Here is a 19,936-nt window from a genome sequence, read left to right on the forward strand (position 1 = left end):
AGTTTTCTGCTTGCCCTTAGAAGGCAACATTTGCTCTTCAAAGGTCACAGTTACCTCTGAGCAAGACAGACTTATGTTCTTCTCTCTCTGGAGCTTGTAGCCCTTGTTCTAAAACTGTGCCCAGGGAAACCTCTCTGAATGGTTTTCTAGCATTCATTTGAGAAAAGGAGATATACATCATTTGATAGGATTTTATTTTTACGCTCTAAATATTGATTTATTGCTGCTTCCCTCTTGCAGATCCACTCCCTTGAGCCTATACACTGTAATGCATCTTCACCTCCAGCTCCTCATGGGATATTTCAGTCACTTTCAGCCCCTCCATCACCTCCATGGTTCCTTCCCTCCCACTATGACCTCTGGAGTATAGCCAGTTTAAGTTCAGACTCTATAACTGACTGGAGGCAGCTTTGGTGAAAGGAGGTAGATAATAATTGGTTTATATCTGAAAAATGAAAACTGAAAAACCTATGGGTAGCAGAGAAAAAGTGTGTTATGACAAGTACATTTCATTAGACTAATTAATACATCTTTTAGGCATTTAAACCCTTTCCCACTAAAATGTCCTTACCTTCTGTATCAGGACAATAAACCTCATAGTAGTTTAAGCTATCCAAATTTTATAGAAATTGAATTCCAACTGTGCAGTGGTTGCCAGTGCAGTGACAATGCCCAAAGCTTCTTGTTGTTAAGTCTCCCATAATTTAACCTTGAGTGAGCTGCATCAGGGGACTTCTGTGTCCTCCTTGTGTTGGAGAAGATGTGACCTAATCAGTGTCCAGACTGAGGGATGGGATGATGGCATGAGCTAGCATTCCTGTGAGGTGACGTGCTGTTGTCACCAAGTTGAATCTTAAACTGAACTGCTGTGAAGCAAAGTATTTCGGGTTACTCCGGCAAACTCAGATGAAAACTTTTTTCATATTTTGGGCATGTCAGAACACTTCATTTCAATATAAATTAGTAAGAAACCTAATGTAGACATCTTCCCTAAAAATATTTTAAAAATCAGGTTGATATTTCCTACCATGAATAATAAAAATTTCAAGTCCCGTAGTTATGACTTGCAATGAAAACAAATGGTGAAATGTCAAAGTGTCCCACTGGATAAAAATGTTTTCTTTCTCAGCTGTGCTCTTTGGGAATTGGGTGGAATGACATGTTTCTATACTCATTTGTTATAATATCTGTATGCCCTGAGACTGCTGGAGTAATTTTAAAACAGACCTTTCTATCCAAAAGTAAAATTGGCACTTAGCCTTTTGATTCAGTTAACAGATGGTGTATGGTATTTTTGAGAACAGTTGTTAAATGCTTTATAGTGTGACTCACCAACTGATAGTTGCATATTAATGGAAAGTGGACGCTGCTATCACATTTACAAGTGCAGTATTGTTGAGGGGAGCTGGTTGAGCTGATTTATATAAACAGTTGCCCTCAGAAGTTCAGCCTCGAATATTTGGATCCTTTCTCAAAGTACTGTTTTTATGGAGCTGAAACCTGCTAGCCTTACTGAAAAAAAAATGGAAATCCTTTAAACCAGACCTTAGCTTTTAGTTTCTGGCGGGGGGGGGGAATGGAGTTCAGCAGTTAATTATGTTTATTTTTTAGAATTAATTTCTGAGCTGGGTGATACTTCTAGTCACTAACTGAAATTATCTAGGGAAAAATAAAATGTATTTATGACACTGATATCAGTATATGTGATATATTAGCTGTTAATCAGACCAGCCACAAAGCATCCTTGCCTTTTCTTTGTATGAGTTATGAAGAATTTTAGATAGAAATTTGTTTTGCCCATTTTCACAGCCTTAAAGAAATCATTCCAAAGGAACATGATTGGATTGAATTCAATTCAGATATTATTTAAAAATCCTTGCTATGAGGTTTTTTGATGAAGCACTCTTTCTATCAGTTATTTCAAGAGCTGGAAAGACCACTGAAAGCACACCACACATTTCATGAAATTAAGAGGACCATAAAACAGGCCTAAACCACAAGACCATGAAAATTATTGCAAAGACAAATAGGTATCATTGTTAAAGCACTTATTTTGTTGCCTTTATCCTGCATTTGTTTAGGTTGCTTTTGTTTGCCTTTGAATGGTAAAACAGCCTTAATGGAAACACTGCAGATGAAGTGACATCAGCGGCAGCACTACAGCTTACTGTAGTTCATGTGAATAAAAATAAGCCCTAATATAACTAGAATAAAATTACAGACCTCATTCTCTCCAGCTCCTGCGTTGCACAGACAGGCTGGGGCCCAAAGGGAATAGCCCCTGAAAGAGAGAGTCATACAGAAGGTGCAGAGTTTAACTTCTTTCCCAGGATCTGGAAGGAGCCAAACACCACAAAGTACCCAAAATACACCAGACAGAGGGCAGCCCCGAATTGTCCTCTGATTCTTCATCGTCTATGCGGGAATTTCACTTATCTAAAGTTGCAGTCTGGATTTAGGGGCATCCAAGCAAAGGGGGCGGTTGGAAAACAGCAGTCTGGGACAATGTCAGAGCCTCCCAACAAACCCAGGAGAATTTTAACATTCCCCCGCTGCTCCTGTGAATAATCAAACCTTATTTAAACTGTCTGGGGATTATTTTTTTCTTCTTCAGTTCCCACTAAGCCTGAGTAAGTATAGTGAGATTCCAGTGGGATCTTTAGCAGAGTAAAGTACTATTTGTGCCACAGGCAACCACGCAGCATCTGGTGGCAAAGGTTGGAGAGTTGTGTGTAGTATTCACAGAATGTTGCAACACGGTTCTCTTTACTCAGATGCCTGTTTGCACTTTGGCCGCCAGGTAACGTAGGGGAGATAAAGAGACAGAGAGGCTGCTGCAGGTACTGACCTTCTCGGGTGACCACTGACCCAGCAGCTGGCTCCTAAATCGCCGCCTGTGACTAGTATTTCAGGCAGGGCTGAAACTCTTTCCAGGCTCTGCGTTTCGGCTGCAGAGACCCCACTTTGCTGTCAGTGGTGCAGGTTGGATTCCCAGGTACTGCTGAAGGTCTCGTCCTGAGGCTGCAACCATACAACTGTTTGCACGCACTTTTACCTGCGTGTCCAGGTGGCTTTGTGCAAGTCATTGAATTTACCCAAGGCAGTGAATTATATATTAGTGTGTTTGACAAAAGGAAAGGGATGCAAAACTTTGCAATGTCAGGGTTGCATTAAAACTCTAGTCTTCTAAACAAATGTGGCAAATAAAAGGAAACAAGTATGAGGTTTAGAGTTGGTCAGCTCAAATACAAATTTGCCTTAACTCTCCTTAATATGCCTTTATTTTCATCCAGCTATTACCCTTCTTTAAAGAAAAGAGAATTAAGCTTCCCTCTGCTGTCTGTTAAAAACAAACAAAATCTGCAAACTCTACAGGATAGAGCAGCAAAAATAGGGGGGTTAGAGGAACTGATTAATGAGGAAAAAAATACATAGAGCTTGGTGAAGTGGTGGCTAACAGGCGATGTGATAAGTCTACAAATATTTGCAGGCTGTAAATACCGAAGACAGGAATTTAGTATGACAGAGTCAGGCATAATCAGGACTAAAAGGAGAGGAAGAAAAAAATATGCTGGGAGTTGAGGAAAAAGACTTGCCAGTGAGATGCAATAGACCTGGGAATTAATAGATGGCACACATGTCCTGCGGGGAGCCGTGCCGTGTTGGTAAGTAAATAGGCTGAGAGAGATGACAGGACCGTTCATCTTGAGCTGCTGTGGTAAGGTGACTTGTTAAATCTCAGCCGTTAATGCATATATGCTTAGCTCTCAAGAGCTGGCTTGGCTGTGTGTTAACGCAGGCTGGCAGGCTGAGTTTCCCAGGCCCGATGCAAGTCTGGGCCAGCTGTGCCAGCCCCTCCGCAGCTGCGGCCGGTGCCGAGACGCAGAAGGCTAGGGCTGGTGGGTATGAGGCTGGATGGGGCAGAACCGTCTCTTTTGGGGGTTTCATCTTGTGTAGGATCAAAAAAGGAAAAATGGAGCTAGACCCTTTTAAAGCCTGTGGAAAGCCAGTGAGGCTGTTGGGGTAACAGAGCCAGCGGTCTGTGAGCAGGTCTCTGCCCCAGCTGTACAGGGGAGGTTTCTGCTCGGGTTCCTCTGCATCACCCCGGCAAGGTCTCAGACTCAGCAGAAATACCCATTTTACAAGGCTCAAGCGTTTTTTCCTCCGCCTCTCCCTCCAAAGTGCTGCTGGATGGTGCATCTCCTTCAGCAGCAAAAGGGGGGTGAAGGTTTGTCCTGCCGTGCTGCGGGGCACAGCCCCAGGGAGAGCCAGGGAGGCTGACCCAGCTCCAACCCCCTGCCCGGCCCTGGGTGCGGGATCAGGATGGGGATCAGGCAGGAAAAACCTCTGGCCAGCTTTGCCCCGGCCGCTCCCAGCACGGAAACCTCTGAACAAAATGTTCCCAGCTGGGAACTGGAAACAAGTTCGCTCCTTGTTGCAGATCTGAAAAAGACCTTACACACCCCAAAGACGGTCCCTCTCGCTCCTCCCCACACCGCCGGCGGCCGATGAAAGAAATTAACTTCCACTACAGCTCTCGGCTCTTACTAGCGGAGAGTTATTTCCTGCTTGGGGCGTGCTGGCCCCAGCCTCTGGAAATGGGAAATTCCACCCTGAAACCGGCGGGAACTTATTTCACTGACCGAAGTCCGTCCCATCTCAGTGTCTTTCTGCGGGAATTTTTCCTCTGAGAAACCGGTGGGTCCTGGGGGTGGAAAAAGGAGTTTGCCAAAGTTTTTAACTAGCCTGATTATATCCACCATAGGAAAAGCATTGTAAAATGAGCCGTTAGTGAGTTACTAACCTACTAAGCTAGAATTTAGAAGCAAAATTAATTTAATTAAACCAGCAAGTTATTCACAGACTAGAGCTAGCAGTTTTTATTACAGCCAGTCCACTCTAGCCTCCACCCCGTCTGAAAAAGTAAGGCTATTTGATCAAATAAAGCTGCTACTCTGAGTTAATAAAGCCAGCACTGAGATTATGAGAGATGCGAGATTGGAAGACCTTTAGGTCTCATACTTCAGCTGGAAAAGGCACGGCTTTTGCACTGGTGTGCTTCCCTTCCCAGCATGTTGTGACTTGCAAGTATGCTTCCAGGAGTGAAAACAAATCTGTTTTGTTAGTTCATCACGCTCACTTATGTAGAGTCTGATTTTTGACTTCGTGCGCTGTGTTACTGCTGCACTTTCAACCTGCGTTAACGTACACACATTTTTCTCACCCCCGGTTCTGTGCGAGGGCTGAGCATGCAGCGAGCTGGGAAGCTGTGGGCCTATGTCTCTAAATACAGTTTCTGAGCAGTTTGAATTTAAATGTCATCAGGTTAAACAGATGCAAGAAGAAAATGACCTCTCTGACTGACAGGCACGGAGCAAAGCGGCGCGCGGGGAGCTTGCACGGCAGAGCCAGGCAGCTGCGGCGGAGGCAGAGGAGGAGCAGGGAGCCCGTGGGCAGCCGGCCGTGCGGTGAGGGGAGAGCGTGAGCTTTCGGGGAAAGGGAGGAAAACCCAGGCGAGGCTGAGCTGCCCGGTCCAGAGCGCTGCCAGCCTCCCTGTTACGAGGGGCTGGCGATGCCCAGGACTTTTCCAAAGGCATGGGTTTGCAGGGAGGAGGTTTGGAATGAAAAGCTGTAAATGGAGTTAGAATAGCAACTAGGAGAAAAAGCGAAGAAGCATTTAATACAATGGTAAATTAGATTATTTCAATTAAAACAGTAAAGAATAAGGCCAAAAGGAGCAAGCCACAGTTCTCGCCCTCAGACACTGCTGTCCTCACGGCTGGTTTTGCAAGACCAGTCTGCAAAAGGCTCTGCCTTTGCTCCTGCGGCCAAGGTCGTGCTCCCCCGCCAGCCCTCCGTCTCGCCTCCCGCGGCTGGGTTCGGGACGGGGCAGCCGCGGCTGAGGCACCCCCAGAGCTGTGTTTCACTGACCCCCGCGTTCGTCTGGCACCCGGGCCCCACAGAGCAGATGCTGCCCGAGCAAGCGGCTTTCCACATGTGCTCCCAAGGTCTTCCGATTGGCGTGCTCCGCAGAAGGGGCTGGTCCTTGAAGTCAGCTCCTGTGCCTGTGACAGATGATATTTTTATGCAAGAAAACAAAACCAGGATATCTGATGGACTGCATTATCTTTCCAGACAGCATGGAGCTACAGCTGCAAAGCAAGAAGTTTTATGCTTAGACTTCAAAACTGTGAGTGGAATTTAAACAGCAGCTTTAAACACCTACTTTTTTTTTTACTTTTTTGTGTGTGTGTGTGTGTGTGTGTGCAACTTTGCATGAAGTATATATATCTGCATAATAACTTTTCACTATCAAGCAAGCTGTTGCAAATTCTCATAATATGAAATAATTACTGCTTTGGAAAACTTCACAAAGCATTAGCTGCATTTGCGGCTGGACTAGTAAATGTGTACTGAGGAGAAGGAGGATGCTCTTTTCAGTGAATGCAATTAGCCTAGCTGGAAATGGTTTCAAATTATCTTTTCCACTGGAAAATGTGGTTGAGCAGGACTAGTTGTGCAGAGGGAGAATCTCCTTGGAGTTATCAGCAAATGTCAGGCTGGTCTGTGTGTCTTTGTCATGGGCGTCATTTGATGTTTGCTTGTGTATGAAGAAGGATTAGGTTAAAACCTGCTGTTACCATTATGTGGCACTGTGCTCATTAGATGAAAAATCTGTTGGTACCAGGTGTTAGCAAGCTGGCCAGTTAATGATGATTGCAGAAAATTAGTTTCAGTGAGTATTGTCTGCTATCATGTAGATTTATAGAAATAATTTTAACAGATACATAGCACTTACTAGTGCACAGGAAGATCATTCTTGTAGCTGAAACATTAATAACCTACTCTTTCTTGCATGTGTTTGAATAGGAATAATGAAGTGGTTTTCTGTGGGAGAGCTCTAGGGGCTGATACCCAGGTCAGGAGTGCAAACCTGAGTAGGCAGTTTGCAACTCCAGGTTTGTGATATTTTCACTTTCCTATGGGAACTGTCCAGGATGGTCTAGGATGACCTCTGTCATCCTAGGATGTTATTTTATATACAGTCTTGAGTGAAAAGAGCTGTGTGTTGGAACTTTTCTAGTTTTTTCTAAATGTTAGTAACAGCTGAGATACATGTTATTAAAAAAAAAAAAAAAAAGATGTTTCAAATCCTGTCTGGATTGTTCCACAGCTCTCTCTAGCTATCCAAAACAATCCAACACCCTTCCCAATTTAATATATATTTTCCTTAGAAAGCAAGCAACTTCATGTTCCAGTGCCTTGGCAAGTACATTGCATCAGTTTATACTTTTATGTTCTGGTGGACCCAGGTGAAATCCAAAGGTGTTATGAAAAGAAAAATCAGTGGCATGTTATTACTAAGTAGGTATGGCAGAAATCCCATCCCCGGTTGATCCACCACCACTCTTTCTCCATCTGGGCACCTCCAGATCACGCCACAACACAAAGAGCATCCAGATGAGGTGTGGGCATACAAGTGCATTTCTGCTGAATTAGTTAACGCATAACATGGGATGTATACCAACTTTGTACAACTGGCAAAGGGGCAATTCAGTCCATTGCCTGGTACAAAGTAAATGTCAATATTTCTTTAACAAATTAACTGCTAGAGTAAATCTATACCATTTCACTACGCCTACATCATTGGTTGCAGAGTTTTCATTACAGCGCTGGGATCTCTAAGGTCAAATTTACAGTATCATCAAGCTATGGCCTGAGTTAATGTATACTCATTGGAAATAATACAGTGATGATAAATTTCCCTTACCTTCATTCCTTTTGTCTGTCTTTTGTTGGTCACTACAGCAGGGAGACCCTAGATTTGTCCAGCAGAGCAAAACACAGAGTTTTTACCCAAAAGTTTGGGGTTTTTACACACTGCTTTACCCAGAGCTCAATTTGGCACTGACAGAAAAATGTTCCCACAGAGAAAATCAGGAAATTCAATATATTTCAGCCAGAGAGGCCTTCTTCATTTATGTGGAGGAAATCCTAAATGGAAGATGTCTTAACCCAAACTGCTAATAAATGTATAATGAATTAGTGTTCTGTGTTGAAGAAATTGCAATATTTTAATTTCAGTAATGTTAAAATCAATCAATTTTCTTTCCATTTTCTAAAATAGCAAATGAGGGTTAAAAAAAATCTAGGCACATACAGAAATGCTTTTCAGTGGCCTGACCTTTAAATGCTAATAAAGTCCATAAACTAAAGGGCCTCTATAATCCTTATAATGCAAAATGTTTCCTCTTCATGTGACATGCTCTGGTTCTTCTTGTTCCCTTAATTTGGCAGTCTTTTCTCTATTAGATATTGCTACCTAGATAGAATGGGCCAGATTCTCAGCTAGGCAAGCGTGAATAAAGAATAACTTCATTGAAGTCAATGACATGACCCTGGATTCATTCCAGTGTGACCGGAGTTGGAATGCGGCTCCACACATGGAGCTGGCATCCCTGCCAGGCTGGGCGAGGAGCTGAAGGAAGAGCTACTGCAGTTGTGCATGTTGCTAGCAGAAGGATGGCTGTGGTCCTGCCAGCTTCCAGTCGTGCTTTCACCTGCAGCTTCTTCCAAAAGAAAAGATTAAACAGCACAATCTTACTTCTATTCCACCAGCTTCAGTAATGTCTCTTCAAACTATGCATGGTTTTGCAGAAAGTTGCTAAATCCAACTACTTGCCGTCGTACTTTGTCTAACCCTTTGACATATACCTCAAGCAGCAAAGTGCGTGTGTTACTCTATCTTCTTTCCTCCTGCCCAGAAAGATTTTAGGTTTTCTTTGATAACTTTTAGGTTTATGTTGTTCTTTACTGGTGACCTTGTTTTAGGAAGCTTGGCTCCTTGCTGTGAAAGTGCTGCTCTCTGTGATACTCTGCGACCTCCTGGAAGCTGCTTCCCCATTCCTAGAGAAAGTTCTGTTTCTGCCTCTGTTTTGTGATGATAACCACACTGTTTCCATGGCCACCTCCCCAGCAAAATAACTCGCAGGTCTTTGTCGTGGAGAGACTAATGGGATTATTTTGTTACTATAGGTGGGGCTTCCTTACGACTGCTTTGATTTCCCTGTTCCACATGCTGGGGTAGTCCAGAGCTGCTGCCCTAAAGAGAGGAGAGGTTTTGTGTGGGTATCTGCCGACTCTGTCCTGTCTCCTGAAATTCATCCCAAAGGCAGAAGTTGGTTGTGTTTCAGACGGGAAAGCTAGCTCCTACTGCTATTGCTGGTCAGAAATGGCTGGTTTACACCTCTCTTGCTGCAGCTAAAGAAGGGAATTCTGTGATATTTTTACCAATAGCAATTTATCTCTGCTATTTGGAAATGCCAAAGCTACAAAAGGATCATAAGGGGAGGACTCCGCATAGGGTCTGGGGTGAGGCTGGTTTCCTGGTTACTCTGAACAGGAAACAAAAACGTGGTATGTTCAGATTTTAAGGAGTTCATTATAAGTGCTACCTGCTGTGTGGATTTCCAGGGACACTCAAGTCTCTAAACATTCAGCATCACCGAGAAAAAACCACCAATGAAGCCAACAGACAGAGGGGTGCCTGTTCTTCTTTGGTGCTTCACAAGTTCCTAGAATGAAGTGTGCTCATATCTACCATTGAAGTGGGGATTAGATGAAGCTAAAGCTCAGCTGAACTGTAGCTAAAATAGTTTCTTTTGAAGTACTTTTTATCATTACTCAGATACTTTTGTGCTGTATAGGCATGGTCTCAACAACAGCACTCTATTAGTCCAAAAAAATTTACTAAATTCTGTCTGTATGGGCACAAGGTTTACCTGTAACACAAAATATTCATATGATGTATGCAGCCTAATTACAAAACTTTTATAAAGGTTTATAATATTTTATCAAAACTTTAAAGTTTTATAAAATCTTACCTTTTATAAGTATTTAGGATTCTGTCGCATCTGGTGCTGATGACAAGAATGTATCACAGGCTGTTGTTTTGGAATAAGTAGTTCCACTAGGAAACTAGAAAAATGTGCCTGATATTTTTATTTTTAAAGTTAGTATTCTGCTTCCACATAAGCATTTGTGAGATGAGGATATTTGTTGTGCAATTAGTCAACAAGGGTTATGAAAGGGATCAAGCAGAAGAAGAGAGCAGTGGCTTAGAACATACAAGAGTCCGCAAATTCAAGAAGGTTTGTGGACTTAAGAGATAACACCTTGGCTGCAACACTGCTAATATCACTGTTTTTTCAGGCCTGAGAAGTATCACACTATAATCTCATAAAATCTTTGTGAAATTGGGGCCTTTGAGTCACCTGAGAGAAGCTGTCCAGAAGCAATGTGTGAAAGGAAGGGAGTTACAGGGCAAAGGAAAGCACTGAAAAAACAGACTCGTGCTAATACTACACAAATGCTTCTTGAAGCTGAAAATGAGAAAGTACAAAAGCTGGCAAGGGGAAAGATGAGGGTATGAGTAAGAGTCATGTACCTCTGATGTTGTTTTTTACCCTTTGTGCTATGTGTTTCATGCCTTAGGGTGAATGAATAAGACTCTGTTTTGAAGACAAATTAAGTTACCTTAATTAATGCATAATACATTGTTTTGAAGACAAATTAAATTACCTTAACTAAATTGCTGGTTGTGGGTTCTCAGAGAAAAGGTGTATCCATGTGTCAAAGGTAGGTGCATCATTTGAGTTCACACACTCACAAGGGGGCTGTGCAGGGCAGGAGGGAGGTGCACCGCTGAGCAACCCAAACCACGAGTTCTCCGGCTCTATCCAGAAAAATTAGAGGTATCCCGAATGCAGTGGATCCCCAAACCTTTACAGCCACAACTGGGTTTTTCAACATTTAAACCCCAGCTGTTTCAGTGCCACTGCATTATGAAATTACAGCAGTGTGAATGGCATATCTGGTCATCACAAAAACCCCACCTTTTTCAACAGTTTACGTATTATACAGAATCAGCAACTGGTATGGTTTAAGTTATGTCTGTCCCTCTATGAATAAAGGGCTAAGAACCCTTTCCCTGACATATTATTGTAGTGACACAAATGGAGGAATTAAATATCTATTAAACAGGGGGCATTTAAACACCTAAGTTGTGAGTAAACCAGTGGGACTGACTCTAATATTTCAGACTTTAGCTAAGAAAAAAAGTCTGAAAATAATTTTGGATATTGTCTGTCATTGTCTCAAGCTGAAACTTTAAAAATTGCAATCCATATCTTTATACCTTGATACATACCTTTATATCTTTACACTTACCTTCATGTCTTCATACCTATCTTTATTAACCAGGAGAATTTAGGCCCACCTAATTCTAATTCTTGGAAACAAATGTGGATTTACCTTTTGTGCAAGGTAGGAGTCTAGCCTTGATGTTAACCAAGAAAATGCATCTCAAAAGAAAATCCAGGCAACTGAAATGGAAAATAATTAAAGGCAACATAATCATTCATGATTTTTAAGCACTTTGTGAAGTTTTTAATGGGTGGCTGGAGCAGAGTCCAGTTTTGGGTTGAGCAGTGTTGCAAATCCACCATATCTAATGGGAACAGAAATAACATATAATTAAGGTGCCCTCAAACACTTTGTAAACTCTTCAGAGAACTCCCTCCTGTGTAGTTTCTGCCTTTGAAACACTCTGCACCAAAGCACAGCAACAGCAACCACACACAGCTCGGGTTGAGGAGGAAAGATAAGGATACTCTGCCCCTTGTTGTATCAAGAGAACAATATCAGGAAGGAGGACTGTGACTATATTTGCTGGAATTTGGTGGGGGTTAAAACTTAAAACATTGCAAAATGCCATGAGAGCTGTGATGCCAATAGAGGATCAGGATATCAGTATCAGCATAGTCTGACATGCCTGAACACAAGCATCAGTGTTGAGGATGCCTGCACTGTTGGTATTTCATCATTTTAATTGCAATAATACCTAGAGGTTAAGCTCTGCTGCGCCAGCTGCACATAGTCCATGTACATCTACATGGTGTGTCTGCACTCCGCAGGTTCTGCTCTACTCAAGAAAAAATACGCATTACCTCAACTTTGAGGTGGTTTAAGCAACACTGCTTGGCTGCAGGGCAGAGGTAAGTTATAACTCTGCCCACTCACAGTGCTAACTCTGAGGCCTCGCTTGAATGCTGCATTTTCCAAAGGCCTTTCCACTATTTCCCTGGAGGGAAGAGAAAATTTTACTCTCTCTGTCAGGAATACGCGGGAGTGAATCCTTGCAGGCTGAGGAGTGACAGCACCACGTCCTGCCATGTCCACAGCAAGTGCCTTCACCCCAAGAGCATTGCACAGGCTGCAGGATGCTGCTCCCTCCCATGCCAGCCCTGATTTTAGCGCGAGGTGGGTGCTTCGGCACTCCTTCCTGAAGCAGCTTCTCAGGCAGGGTGGAAGAGTGCTGCTTTGTCCCTTGGGCACCGTTGCACTCCATTACCCCATCACCCCTCTAAGGAACCCAGGCACCAAACTTCAGCACCCTAAATTACGCTGCTAGGATCAGGAGCTGTGGTGCCTGTGGTGGGTATCCAAGTCAGGCGTGCTAAAACTCACCCAGAATTTCCAAGGAAGTAACTGACAATAACATTCCTCCTCATGTTTTTGGCTCTTGCTATCCCCATCCCAACATGGATTAAACAAACATACAGATGTTAGCAGAAGGGGATGCCAAAGAGTAGGATGTTTTACGTAGATTATTTGCACACACAGCTGATGTGTAGTCAGGAGCAGTGATTTCAAATGCTGCTGGCTTGGCTGCCCAGTACTGAAGCAGAGAGGAGCATGCCTCTTCCGGTCCTCAATACAATTTCTGCAACATTGAAGATGGCAGTCTGTAAGTGTTATATCTACTCTTCATTGATGCTCTCCGTTGGGGTACATACCTTGGGATGTATGCACGGTCCCTTTATTACTTTTTGAAGTTGACTTCCATTTACTTTTTGCCCCAAACCTTAAATTGCCAAATGCTTCTGAGAAACATCTCCATAGAATTGGGATGCTGCTCCATACCCTTTGCAAACGTAAATTAACTAATCTTGCAGGAGTAATTGACAGAAAAGTAATTTCCCTTTATCATGACAAACAGTATTGCAGTATGAGAGTAATGACTACAATTTAAGCAGCTATGAATTGTGCATTAGGGAGCTCTAGGCCTGAATATTGCTCACAATGAAATTTAAATTGCTTTTTTTTTTTTTGCATCTAGTTGTTTATAAATAACACTGCAGTTACAACCACAATAGTCATTTTTGTCACCAATTTCTTAATGTTACTGACTGTAGAAATAAAAGATCTAGCTAGCTGGTGGTCAGTGCAGTAAAGAGAGGTTAAAATACTCTTTATTACACTCAAACTTCACTAGAAATGGGAACAAACTGAAATCCTAGATGCAAGCACAGCATGAAGTGTAAGTGCGTGCCTTGAAAACCTAAGCAAACATTTAGCAGCTAGGATCTCTTTCAATGCCTGGTAATACAAGGAAAAAAAAAAAAAAGGATGCAAGGCTCCTTGAACTCTGTCATATAAATTGAGATTTTGATACAAGTTTCTGGCTTGGACCTAACTCTCAGCCTACCTGGCAACCATATTTAGATGCAGAAGAATAAGTAGTTTAGTATGTATTGTAGTAGCCTCCAAACCTGCTGGATCCTGCACACCCAAGTACTTACACAGGTGCACTGTAAGCTCTACAGCTTTCAGTCATTTGCAGTGCACTCCGTGCTTCATCCATGGTGCAACAACCCCCTCTGACTGTGCGGGCATCCCACACGCACGCTGCTGAAGTCCTTTACAGTTAGCTTGTGAGACTGATCTTCCTGCAAATAGGGGATAACTAAGGGACAGTCCTGCTCCTGGTTTTGATATGGCTATTCTTACAACTCATCAGCATGGCCAAGTACACCAGTAATCCTCTCTTGACCATGGCAGATCTTCCAGGAGGGTTGGAGCTCAGGGTCTGGCACCCGTTCTTTACATGTGTTTTACTATGTGCAGACGTGAAATCTGTGATGGCATTTCTTAACGATGTCGGAGCAAATTAAGCTGCCCACTAAGCTGTAGTCACAGGCATCTCCATGCTGTGGGGTGAGCATGTATTGTCCTTTACCCCACGGACGGCGATGCTGGAGCCACAGGTGGTAGAGGCAACCACGTCTGTAGCAGGACAGTGCTAGTCTTCAGCACTCTTCCTCCAGCCCAGGTGCCGTATGCATATACCCAGAAACTCTCTGCTTCTTGGAAATGCTTTGTCTGAGAAATGCAGTGCTACCCAAATGGTAGGAGAGGAATGCAATAACGTGTTTTCTTTGTATATATTTAAAATATCTTGTATTACTCTACAGTTGAGCCAGTGCCCTCTAATTTCTCACTGTTTTTAGGATAGGAATGAGTCCTCAAGACAGGGCTTCAAAGAGGAAAAAGAGTGTGTTGAGGCAGGGGGTGGGGTTGGTAAAGCAGACATAGGAGGTGACATTGAGAAATGCAAAACAAAGCAGACACAGGCATTGCTGTATGATGTGTGTTGGCTCAACTAAATGGAAATGAGCATCCATTACATTTTTATAAACCAGGCAAAAATAATCATAGGTAGAGATAAACTAGCTTCAGTGTAAATACAAGCTCTGCTGCACAGTCCTCTGTGATAATGGGATAATTTACTGATACAAATAACTTTTTTGCTGCAGTCTGTGAATTACTAGCATAGCTGTGTATGCAAGTTGTAAAAAAATACCCTGGTTTTCTAATGGCCCTTGCAGGGAAGGAGTAAAGGATCTAAAAGATCAGTGGAAAAAAACACAGGCTGAAATAGCAACAGAGGCAAATGAATAATTTTGTGCATGCAGGACTCTTCTGAAGTTTTTTTTGCAAGCATCCCTAACACTGTTTTCTGTTCCTCTGACCCTTTCTTACCATTCTGTAACTTTAGAGAGATACAGATATCACAACTGTCTAATGCCTGTGAAGGAGCCAAGGAAATAAACAACCTAAAAATGCAGATCTCTGTGCTGCCAAAAAAAGCATAAGATCGTGATTAATGGAAGAAATAGTTTCATGTGACAGCTGGTGAGAATTTACCTTGAAAGAAGGAATATTCAATCTGAAAACATACACCTTGAAAGTGGTTGTAATTGAAAGCCACTACAGTAGAGCAAATTGGAAACCTTTTAACAGTGGTTAAAATATTTTCTCTTTAACTGAGACCTGCATGTTAGCTTCAGTGTGAGAATAAATATTTTGAGTCAAGGATTTTTTGATAGAAATCTATAATTACCTTTGCAATATTGCTGGTATCCATCTACTTAGCAAAGACTCTGACTTTATTAGCTATTTAATCATCTGAAATACTCTATTACAAAATGCTCAGGGAGAACAATGTTTCTGTCAGATTCTGCAGCTGTTGGGTTGTGTGTTTAATAACCTGTTATATTTCAGATGCTGTAGAAATTAGTCACTGAAACTTTTCTTCTTTTAATCAATCCCCAGATTAAAGATATGGCCAAACTAAATCTTTCTTTGAAGCTAGCTTCACAGAGTTTTCATCCTCACCTAAGATTTAGATTACCTCAAAGTCTCTGTCAGCAATCTGTGTTCCTCCAAAATGTTTAGAAAGTTGTGATTTTAAGGTCACATCCTTGTGTGTGTGGCGGCTGATGGGGACTCTGCCCTGACCTCAGCGGGAGCAGGGACAGAGAACTCCAGAGCTGCGGCACCCAAACAGTATCTGGCCAGCAATCCTATCTGATGATGAACCTCCAAACTGCCAAGATAACGATGGAAATAAGGCCACACCTGCCCGTGGGGATGCTGCTCTGATGTAAATGGGAGTGATTGACTCCGAGTCCCTCTCCCCCTTTCTCCATGAGGCTGGAGGCAGCCTCAGGCGATGTGACCGTGACCTTGGGGAATATTATTCTCCAAGCTCTCGCCAGCTTCATGTCGTCCCTCCAGGAGACACTACGGGGACAGAACTGCAATGGGAAAGCCTCCAGAAGTTTGGCAGGGCTTAGAAAGCATGCAAAAATGTTACAGATCATGTGCCTGATTCTCCTGGTAGAGCTGCACCCATAAGTAAATCCCACATCTCTTCTTTTCTGCACGCGAGGTGTCTCTGGCTGGCCTTTGTTAACTATATTATTTGGCTAACAGCTCTAGGGCTGAGTCAGTGTCAACAGCTTGTAGAGCCGAGACAGCCAAGAAAAGCCTGCTGAAGACCCCAAGCCTTGTAGGCCAGTGCGATAAAGAAAGAGAAACACTGGGATTCAGAACAGGGAGGGCAACTAATACTGGTCTTCATTTAAAATACCAAATTATACAGCTGAGGAATGAAATAACGTAGTATCTAGTTTGTTCCTCTGCCACTGCCATTCTCTCCGTTGCATTCCTTTGCCATGAGTTCAGCCCGTATCATCTCCCCCTGGTGCTGATCCCAGATTAAGCTAGCTGAAAGGCACGGAGTACGAGGGAAAATGCTGCTTTTCACAGATTGCAAACCAAGACCACTTAGTGGGTTTCCCAAGCGTTAGGACTCCAGGGACAAGAAATTTGACTTACGGCTGGTCGGGGAAGGTTATGCAGCTGCCTGGAGGTGGGAAAATAAAACAGCGGTTTTATTTTTACATTGTTAACAAGAGATCAGGGTGGGTCTCTACAGCTGGAAAGACAAAGGGCAAATGGAAGTCAGGGCTATTACACAGATTCAACAGATGTCTCCTAGCCTTCCTGGAGATGATGGTAATGAGAGCAAATAGTCCCTAGCCCTGCCCATAGCGAAGACTTTCTATGGTAGGAGAACTTTTCTTGGCAGTACAGTGACTGCACTGACAGTCAGACGGCTTCACAGCCCTACCTTGCTTCAAACTTACCTGCACTGACGGTTGGTGAGATGAGATGGCAACAAAAAATAACAGGTAGAAGTGGAAGAAGTAGAAAGTAGAAAGAAGAAGTAGAAATAAAAGTCCACATTCACCTAACCACTGTCACATGAGCATGGGATGCAAGGCACCACAACAGAAGTAGGTTTCAAGGAGAGATTTTGAAGATGAGTTTACTATGTTAACTATGTTAAAAATTAAAAGTTAACTATATTTAAAGTTTTCAACTATATTAAAAACTATGTTTAAGGTTTACTAGGGAAGGAAAGCAAGAGAGGCAGATGATAGATTGGAATTTGAATCTGCTGCTGTTAGCTGGGCAAAGTGAGGAACAGTCAGTCTCGTAAGCTGTAAGATTTGACAGAAAAGGTGAGCTCAAAGGGGAGGACCTTGCAGGGAAGACCACAAGTCTGTGTCTGTGAGGAGGATGAGAGAGGATGACAAGTTGATCTTCTGAAACCAGGATGCAAAGAGCTTTGTTTTGTATGGATTTAAATGAGGTAGTTCAGAGGGTGTCTGAATATTGCAGCCTTACGTTACCAGGATCTGGGCTTCACAGAGCAACATGCAAGCGTAGTCAGCCTAGAGAGAGGGCCCTTTTGGTGGTGCTTCGTGGGCTGTTGCATTGTCACAGCAGAAGTAAAATGAAGGACAAGAATGTCCAAGCAATGTTTTAGTGGCATTGCATCTAACGTTAAGCGTGTCAGTAGCCCCCTTACATTATACTGAAGGGCAGTCCAAATTATTTGAATTATTTTCTTTAGGAAGACTGATGCACTTTTTGCCTTCAGGTAGTGTCCAGCCTTCCCAAGTCTGGTTCCCGCACATTCTCAAAACTTCTGTTTTCTGTCCAGCCTTCCAGTTGCTTGAACATTTTTTCTGCTTTTCTTCCTCTGGACCTTTTTCTATGCTGGCCTTTCTTGGTGCCTAATGCATGCGTTATCATACTGACTATGGCATATTCTCTGAATTCAAATTCTTCTTTAAAGCATTTTACTACGAGGTAGCTCTCCAGGGAAATCTGCCTCTTATTTGTTTCATTTATCCCAAAGCACATCCTCATCCAGGTTCGAGCTCATGTGTTTCACATCCCCTTTATTTGATGTCACTTCTCAGCCCTTCACACTTTTCTCCTTCCTGCTCCTTTGTTTTAATTCTCTGTGTTCATCTGATTTGTGCTGTCAGCTCTGCCAAAGCTATTTGGCCCAATTCTTATGCTAATTATGGAGATTTATTCCACAAAGATGGAGTAAGAGGTGTTATTCTGGTGTTGCTGATACACCAGGATCTGAATCTGATCTATTTCTTTCAATAGCATGCATGATTTTGGCAATATTATTGAATAATAACCTGCTTTCATTTAGAGTACTCAATACCAAATTTAAAATTCCGATGAATTCTGAAAAAAATCCTTCTTATTGTAATTGTCTGTCTAACAAATGATGTCACTTGGCAAACAGGAGTCGCTAAAGAAGCTCCTAACAATACAGTCATAACTGGAAGGAATACAGAGAAATTGTCCGAGCAGCCAGGGATCAGGTTAGGAAAGCTAAAACCCTGGCAGAATGAAATCTGGCCAGAGACGTCAAGGGCAACAACAAAAGCTTCTATACGTACATCAGTGATAAAAGGAAGACTAGGGAAAATGTCCTTCTCACCAGAAGGAAATGGGAGACCTGGTTACCTGGGACATGGAGAAGGTTGAGGTACTCAATGGCTTCTTTGCCTCAGTCTTCACCAGCAAGTGCTCCAGCCACACTGCCCAAGACGCAGAAGGCAAAGGCAGAGACTGGGGAACTGCCCAGCGTAGGAGATCAGGTTTGAGACCATCTAAGGAACCTGAAGGTGCACAAGTCCATGGGACCTAATGAGATGCTTCTGTGTGTCCTGTGGGAACTGGTGGATGAGGTGGCTAAGCCACTATCCATCATACCTGAGAAGTCATGGCAGTCCGAGGAGGTTCCCACTGACTGGAAAAGGGGAAACATAACCCACATGTTTACAAACGGAAAAAAGGAAGACCCAGGGAACTACAGGCCAGTCAGTCTTACCTCTGTGCCTGGCAAGATCATGGAGCAGATCCTCCTGGAAACTATGCTAAGGCACACAGGAAATAAGGATGTGATTAGTGACAGCCAACTAAGGACAAATCGTGTCTGACAAATTTGGTGGCCTTCTATGATGTGATTGTAGCATTGGTGGATAAGGGAAGAGCCACTGACATCATCTACCCGGATTTGTGCAAAGCATTTGACACTGTCCCACATGACATCCTTGTCTCTAAATTGGAGACACATGGATTTGACAGATGGACCACTTGGTGGATAAGGAATTGGCTGGATGGTCGCACTCAAGGAGTTGCAGTCAACGGCTCAATGTCCAAAGGGAGAGCAGTGACAAGTGGTGTTCCTCAGGAGTCAGTATTGGGACCGGTGCTGTTTAACATCTTTGTCGGTGACATGGACAGTGGGATTGAGTGCACCCTCAGCAAGTTTGCCGACAACACCAAGCTTTGTAGCGCGGTTGACATGCTGGAGGGAAGGGATGCCATCCAGAGGGACCTGGACAGGCTTGAGAGGTGGGCCTGTGCGAACCTCATGAAGTTCAACAAGGCCAAGTGCAAGGTCCTGCACATGGGTTGGGGCAATTCCAAGCACAAATACAGGCTGGGCGGAGAATGGATTGAGAGCAGCCCTGCAGTTGTTTAAGCCATAAAACCAATGTGACAGACAGGCTAGCCTTCACCAGCCTACAGCAGGGAAGACTTTAAAGTCTAAGTTTCTTTTGAAACATTTAAAAATATTTTGAAACTTCTGATCTCAGGAATAAGGAGGAGGCTGGTCATTGTTACCTGGAAGATGCAAAGCTACAGGGAGGAATAGCATAAATCCTTCAGTCCATCAAGAACAAAATAGTTTTCCATTAAATACAGTTTGAACCTTCGCTAGTGCTTCTTTTTCATCTGATACTCAGCTCACCGAAGCTACGTTTTCTCAAAGCATCATGCTTTGGCTGAAAACACAGCGTGGCTTCTTGCCAGGTACAATAATTTAAAGATATTTGCATGCTTACTTGACTTGCTTTGAATGGAC

General features: G+C 43.1%; 1 protein-coding gene across 4 annotated transcripts in view; it reads left to right on the forward strand.

The window, feature by feature from the left end:
• Positions 1-4,570: 4,570 nt before the first annotated feature.
• The window catches only part of STARD13 (StAR related lipid transfer domain containing 13), a 318,317-nt gene continuing 302,951 nt past the window's right edge, over positions 4,571-19,936 (forward strand). Inside the window, exons 1-2 of one of the 4 annotated variants that reach the window (XM_075050586.1) lie at positions 4,577-4,698; positions 6,136-6,190. The gene's annotated coding sequence lies outside the window, so the exon portion shown is untranslated. Of the gene's footprint in view, positions 4,699-4,827; positions 5,469-5,506; positions 6,191-19,936 lie in introns of those variants that run through there. The other 3 variants (XM_075050587.1, XM_075050590.1, XM_075050591.1) reach the window with 3 other exon arrangements.

Source organism: Buteo buteo, chromosome 18, assembly GCF_964188355.1.
Source record: "Buteo buteo chromosome 18, bButBut1.hap1.1, whole genome shotgun sequence".
In the NCBI taxonomy this organism is placed as follows: Eukaryota; Metazoa; Chordata; class Aves; order Accipitriformes; family Accipitridae; genus Buteo; species Buteo buteo.